Raw genomic sequence first — 7,202 nt, 5'->3', positions numbered from 1 at the left:
TGTGGAGCCAAGTAAACTAAAACTGTTAACTATCTCATCTCTTCACCATCCATACTGATGCTACCAACTGGCACAGTAGATTTACCATTATGTTCCCTATTCCAGTAGCATGTTGTTGTTGTTGTTTTGTAAGTAAAGATATGTGTATATAGCTCTTATATGAATAAGTATATTATATTTAAATCAGTAAAACTTGTTTTACACAAGGGTGTGTCTAGACAGAACTAGAATTTAAACTCCCTTTAGACTTTATGTCATTTTTAGTTACACTATGTCTCTTATCGTCTATTATACTACTATTTTTTTTAAATTTTATATTGGTTTCATTACAAATTTTGTATACATTGCCTTTCACATTATGCTTCATTGATAATTGTGTTTCATACAATTATTCCCATACATTAAGGGTTTTTATTTTTAAAATATTTTTATTGATTTTAATATAATGATACCTGTGCAGTATGTTTCATTCATATACATTGTTTTATATAATTTCTCATCTACATTTTGTTTCATACAATCGTTTCTATACATTCTATTTTACCTTATTTTTATACTAGTTTATTAACAGCACTCAAATACATTGTTTTTCACACCAGACTCTCACCCCTCTATCCATCAAATTGTATGACCCCATGGTTAATACACATACACATACACACCCCCTCACCCTCACCCCTCAACTTCTACTTCCCATCCACACCCCACCCCACCCCCGCCTTGGATCCTGGTACTCATTCTACATAAAGCTTAACTTCAAGTACTTTGGACATAAATACTTCACATTTTCTAACCAGTCTATTGTCAGTAACCATGAATAACAGCATTCTCCTTGCTTTTTCTAGATTCATTGAAATGGAAAGGCAGCACTTAGGGCAATGTTAGTAATTATGAGGTTTTTATTAGGGAACTGATAGCTTAAAGTGACTCCATACTCACACTCAGAATATATTTTCAGTCAAGATAGCCTCGTCTAAAGCATGCTTGTGGGCAAACTTCTCTTTAATCCTTGCCTTGTGATTCTAGGTCCAAAGAAATTTGTTCTGAATTCCTAAGTCAGGAGCTTTAGTTGCTCCAGTACATACTAAGTAAGTATTCATTTTTCTCCCTCTGTAAGCTAGGTACAAACAGGTAACTCACACTAGTCTCTGACTTTCTTTTTCCTCTGCTATTGCCTCTGCTGTTTTCTAGTGTTGTCTCACTACCTCATAGCATCTAACAGACATCAGAACTCGTCATATCTGACTCAAGCAATAAAGTAAAATCCAAATAATATACTGCACCATCTACGTCTTTCTTTTGGACCATCATAGTGATATACTTATTTTCTGTATCTAAACCAGTTCAATCTAAACCTCATGTGATAGCAAAAGTCATTGTACAGATTTTATTTACATTGGGAAAATTGCTTTGTCAAAGACCTCTCCAAAGTGTTTTAGCAAATATGTCAGTTTAAAGGCTGAAGAATGCCTGATCCAAGTCATAATATTTTCAATTACTTCCTAAGCATCTGGAAGTTGAACAACGAATAAAGATGGCAAAAGAAATATCAGTGCTTTTGAGTTGTGATGTTGGGGAACAGTACTGAATACATCTTGGACTACAAAGAGACCTAACAAATTTGACTAGGAGGAAGGGCAATCAGGATGCTTCTTATAGGCAAGAAAGGTGAAACATCATCTCACATGCTTCTAGCATGTGGTATGGAGGGGTCAGTCCTTGGTAGAAGACATCATGCTGGGAAATATGGAGGGCCAGAGAAAGAGAGAAAAACTCTCAACAAGGTTGACACAATGTCTTCAATGACTGTAACAGTGAGCTTGAGCAAATCAGAAATTCTGAGCATGGCACAGCATAGTGTGTGATTCAGATCTGTAGTTTATATGCTCTTTAAGAGTCAGAGACAGCTTGCTTACAACTAACAACAACAATAACAACATTTGCAAGATTCTACTTATGAGTGCCATTTATATTATGAGAAATTTATCCAATCTCCTTGACAGGCACCAAATACATTACATTAAGATTTTCCTGTACATGCAGGTAGCTTAAATGTAAAGAATTGTCCTGCCAACCCAAAGGTAACTGGTTCGAATCCACCAGCTTTGCCCTGGGTGAAAAATAGGTAATCAACTTTTGTGTGATTTACTGTCTCTGAAAGACTACTGGAGGGTTAGATATGATTTGGTACTGACTTGTATATAATAACAACCATCTAGTCATATGGTGAAAGCAACAAAACATCTCAGAATCAAATAATTTATGACAGCATACTGAACATTGATATCTTGAGCAAGAATGCTAACATAGAAATTATATGGGACATTAACAAATGTCATGGTTTAAAGTACTTGTTCTGGGATAATAGTTAAATCATATTTCAAAGCACTACTGAAAAAAGATGGTGATCTGCTTCTGTAAAGATTGCAGTCAAGAAATCTCTATAAAATTGCTCTTTTCTTTAACATATAAGGCAATCATCAGTTGGACTCAGCTCACTAGAAATGGCATTTTATATGTTATTAGGTACCATCAAGTTGACTACAACTCACAGCAACTATATAAACAGCTGCTCTGAACTTTATCCTCCCCTATGGCATTCTCACCATCTCTGATATATTTAGTCCATTGTTACAGTCACTGTGTCAGTTCTTCTTGTTAAGACTCTTCTTTTCATTTGCTGATTTTTCACCTTCCCACCCAACATGTCTTTTTCCAAGGACTGGTACTTCTGAATAATATGCCCTAAATATCTTGCTTGTATATACAGTTAATACTCTTCAACAGTCAGGAAATAAGGAGACAAATTGCACTGGAAAAGTCTGCAGTTAGGTACCTTTCCTAATTATTAAAGAATACTTATGTCGGTTTGAAGACTAAGGTGTGTCTATTTAAGGCTATTGTCTTTCAAATTATTAGCTATGCATCTGAGACCTGGACAATCAATAAGGAAGAGAGAAAAACAATTGATGCCTTTGAGTTGTGGTGTTGGAGAAGAGCACTGAACATCCCATGGACAGCCAAGAGAACCAATAGATATGTCTTGGAGATGGTGTGGCCAAAGTATTCTGTGGAGGCAAGAAGGATGAGACTTTCCCCTCACATACTTTGGACATGTTGCTAGGAGACGCTATTCCTTGGAGGGGGACATGGTGTTGGGAAGAGTGGAGGGTCTACACAGGAGAGGAAGATCCTCAACCAGGTAGGTTGACATGGTGACTGCTGCAATGGCCTCTTGTGTGTCAGGTAACATGAAGATGATGCAGGACAGAACAGGGTTCAAACGTTTTGTTCATAGGGATGGTATGAGTCGCACTCAATTAGACAGCACCTAACAACAACAACAACATGTAAGGTGAAACTTTTACATGGTTGCACTTTCTCTAAGGCATGTATGTTCTTTTGACAGATGATTCAGGGATTTTCTCTAACACCACAACTGATGAATCTTCTTCATAAAGTCCAGTTTCTCAAATGATTTGTTTTAAGTGTGATAGAGGGAAGTTTGGTTTGTTTGTTTGTTTGCTTTGGTTTGGTTTATGCAAACCTTTAAATACCTATATTTGGTTAGCCTAAGTGTAACTAAACTAAAAGAATCAAGTGTGAAAAATTATCTATCAAATAATGAGAAAGTCCCAATGTATTCACCTACAAACTAGAACAGACATCTGAGCCAGTATGAGGAATTCAGTCTGCCATAACAGTTTAGCATCTGTGAGAATGCCTCTTACCATAAACAAAAGGTTAAAAGCTTTGCTTTCCCAGCTGCTTCATTTGACACAGATGTCTGAGTAGCCCTATCTACTTAGTTGCATGCTAATGCCACATAAACTGTAGGATTCTGCTTGTCAGGAGAGTTGTTTATTTCTGCAGAATGTTGCACTGAATGGAATTAAGGTTTGAATTAAAACAAATTTGCTAACAGGATTATAGTGTTGTTGCAAGGATTAGTTTAATGGAAGCAAAAGTAAATGAATCTACTTCTGTGTGATTTGAGGGGCATGCAAAGGTCTTATTTGTCCAACAGCAGCCCTTTGCACTTGCCTGTGCCCTCTCTGGCTCCCACAGTTGCAATAGACTGGTTGTACTGATATATTACATGTAGTGAGTATATTCAATCAACGGTGAGTCATGGATTATGTAAAATGTCTTGTGAAACATTTTAGCTCGTATTGGAAATTTATTCTTATTGAGGTCACCATGATAGTAGTCAAAAATTAAATAGAATTCTATAAATTAGAAATAATAGCACTCAGTGCATGTCTTGAATTTTAATTAAATTTGCTCAGTTCTCTATGTGCCTTGTCTTTAGTTTAGGAACTATAGGCTTTGTTCCTCATGTATAGTTTATTTTCATATAAATGATCTTATATTGTTCTTATAATTATCACATGAAACAAATATTTTTGCGATTTCCATTTTATTGAGTAAAAATCAAGACTGACATAAACAGAATGTATCATACCTGAAACTTGGTGTTAGGTGCCGTCAAATATGACTCATAATGACCCTATAAACAAATGATATGAACCTTGTTCTATCCTGCACCATCCTCACACTTTCTGACACATAAGAGCCTATTGTAGCAGTCATTGTGTCAATCCATCTGGTTAAGAGTTTTCCTCTCTTTGCTGACCCTCTATCCTTCCCAACTTCATGTTCTGCAAGGAATAGTCCCTCCAACAACATGTCCAAAGTATGTGAAGCAAAGTCTCATTATTTTTGCCTCCAAATCGAACTCTGGCTGAACCCTCTCCAAGACATAATCTGTTCATTTTCTTGGCCATCCATGGATGCTTAGTGCTCTTCTCCAACACCACAGTTCAAAGGTGTCAACTCTTTTCTGTCATCTCTATTCATTTTATAGCTCTCAGATGCATAGCAAGTAATTGGAAAGACCATGACCTGAATCAGATGCATCTTGGTCTTCAAATTGACAACATTACTCCTCTATAATTTAGAGAAGTCCTTAACTACATACTTTCCCAGTCCAATGCATATCCTTATTTCCTGTCTGCTTACACCAAAGTTGTTTTTTGTCGATCCAAGTATGATGTATCTGAGACTTGAAACTACAAAATCTTTGAAGACTTCATGATGGTAGAAATAGAATCGTGGTTGTTGTTGTTATGTGTACAACAGCCGTAAACTCTTCTCTATCTCTTGCCAAATATATTGTCTCTGACAACCTATTTCCATTACCCCAGTGATGGAATCAATCCATCTCATTGAGGGTCTTCCTTTCTTACTCTGCCCCTCCCCCATCCCAAGCATGACTTCCCTCTCCAAGGACTGATCCCACCTTGCAACCTATCTAAGGTATGTCAGTCAGAGCTTCAGAATACTTGCCTCCAAGGAGCAGTCCAGCTTCACCCTCTCTAGGACAAACTTGTTTGTTCTTCTAGCAGTCCATAGTATATTCAACACTTTTCTCCAGCACCAAAGCTCAAAGGCATCAATTCTCCTTCTATCATCCCTAATCATTGTCCAGCTTTCTGAATGCATAGCAAGTAATGGTAAAGACCATGGCCTGTATCAAGTGCACCTTAGTCTCCAGACTGACATTGCTGCTCCTCAGTACCTTGGAGAAGACTCTGACAGTAGACTTTCCCAATGCAATTCATCATTTCATTTCATGGCTGCTGGTACCTAGAGTGTCGATTGTAGAGCCAAGCAAACTGAAGCTGTCAATAATCTCAAGGCTGTGACCTGTCCAAAGCAGATTTCCAGGTCTTTCTCAGGACTCTATGATTAATAAATAACTTCATGGACCCATTATAAAAAACAAGAAAAAATTAGAACAATGCAAAATATGAAAATAAAATCTGTTACCATTTGCTCGATTCTAATCCATTGTTTGCTGTCATTGTTATGTGCCATCAAGTTGCCTGCAAATCATAGCGACTATACATACAACAGCTCTGAAGCCTGCCCTCTCTTGAGCCAGGTTCACTGTCTCTAATTCACCTACCCTCATTACTTCTACTGTCTCTAATTCACCTACCCTCATTACTCCTGTTACTGTGTCAGAGAAGGACTTCATGCTTAGAAGGAAGGAGTAGAGGAAAACCTTGGATGAGATGTGTTGACAGTTTTTTTTTTGGCCACATCTCCTAAAGCATATGAGATGGAGCTTCAAAATCCTAGCCTCCAAGGAGGAACTTGGTTTCATCCTCTCTGAGACAGATCTGTTTGTTCTGTTGATAATCCATGCTCAGTACTCTTCTTGAGCACCAAAACTCAAAGGCATAAATTCTTCCTTCTTTCTGTCATCCTTAGTCATTGTCGAGCTCTCTGATGCATAGCAAGTAATTGCAAATCAGGTGCACCTTACTTAATCTGCAGGCTGACCACTTTGTTTCTCAGTACTCTGCAGAGATACCTGACCACAGATTTACCAAGTGAAATTCATCTTTTGATTTCCAAACTGTTGGTGACAAGAATGTTGATTGTGGAGCCAAGGAAGCTGAAATAATTAACAATCTCAATCTCTTCTCCATCTATCATGGTGCTGCCACCTGGCCTGGTGGTGAGAATCTTTGTTTTCTTGAGTTTGAGCTTTAATTCATATTAAAGACTATAGTACTTGACTTTACTCAGTTCCTTCACAGATTTGGCAAGCTATGATGTGCCATCTACATAACATGAATTGTTGATGAGTCTTCCTCCAATCTTGATGCCACATTCCCCCTCATAAAGTTCAGCCTGTCAAATTATCTGTTCCACATTTAGATTAGAAAAAAATGTGGAGATCAGATAGACATTATGCCTTTTGTGTCTTATTTAACTCTTATTTGGCAATCTATGAATCTTTCATTACTATTTACTATTTCATAGCATCTCATTGCATTCATCTATCATATTTTCTGCATTCACTCATCTATTGATAAGAGTTATAGGCCAATTCCATTTCCAAGAGGACCAATCTAAAGGAAAATAAGTCTAAGTGAAAGAGCTGAAGAGACAGTTTCAAAGGACCAATCTAGAGGAAAATATGTCTAAGTGAAAGAGCTGAAGAGACATTATAAAAGGGCAACTCGGGAGAACAAAGAAAAGTATTATAATGGGATGTGCAGAAAGCTGGAATTAGAGAATAAAAAAGGGAAGGACTTGCTCTGCATTTTTCAAGCCAAAAGAACTGGAAAACAAATTTAAGCTTCATGTTGCAGTTTAGAAAGGTGCTATAGGCAATATATTGAATG

The sequence above is a fragment of the Elephantulus edwardii genome, unplaced genomic scaffold (genome assembly GCF_000299155.1).
Source record: "Elephantulus edwardii isolate Elephantulus edwardi_28Jun2011 unplaced genomic scaffold, EleEdw1.0 scaffold00301, whole genome shotgun sequence".
Lineage (NCBI taxonomy): Eukaryota > Metazoa > Chordata > Mammalia > Macroscelidea > Macroscelididae > Elephantulus > Elephantulus edwardii.
This window is presented reverse-complemented; position numbering follows the sequence as displayed.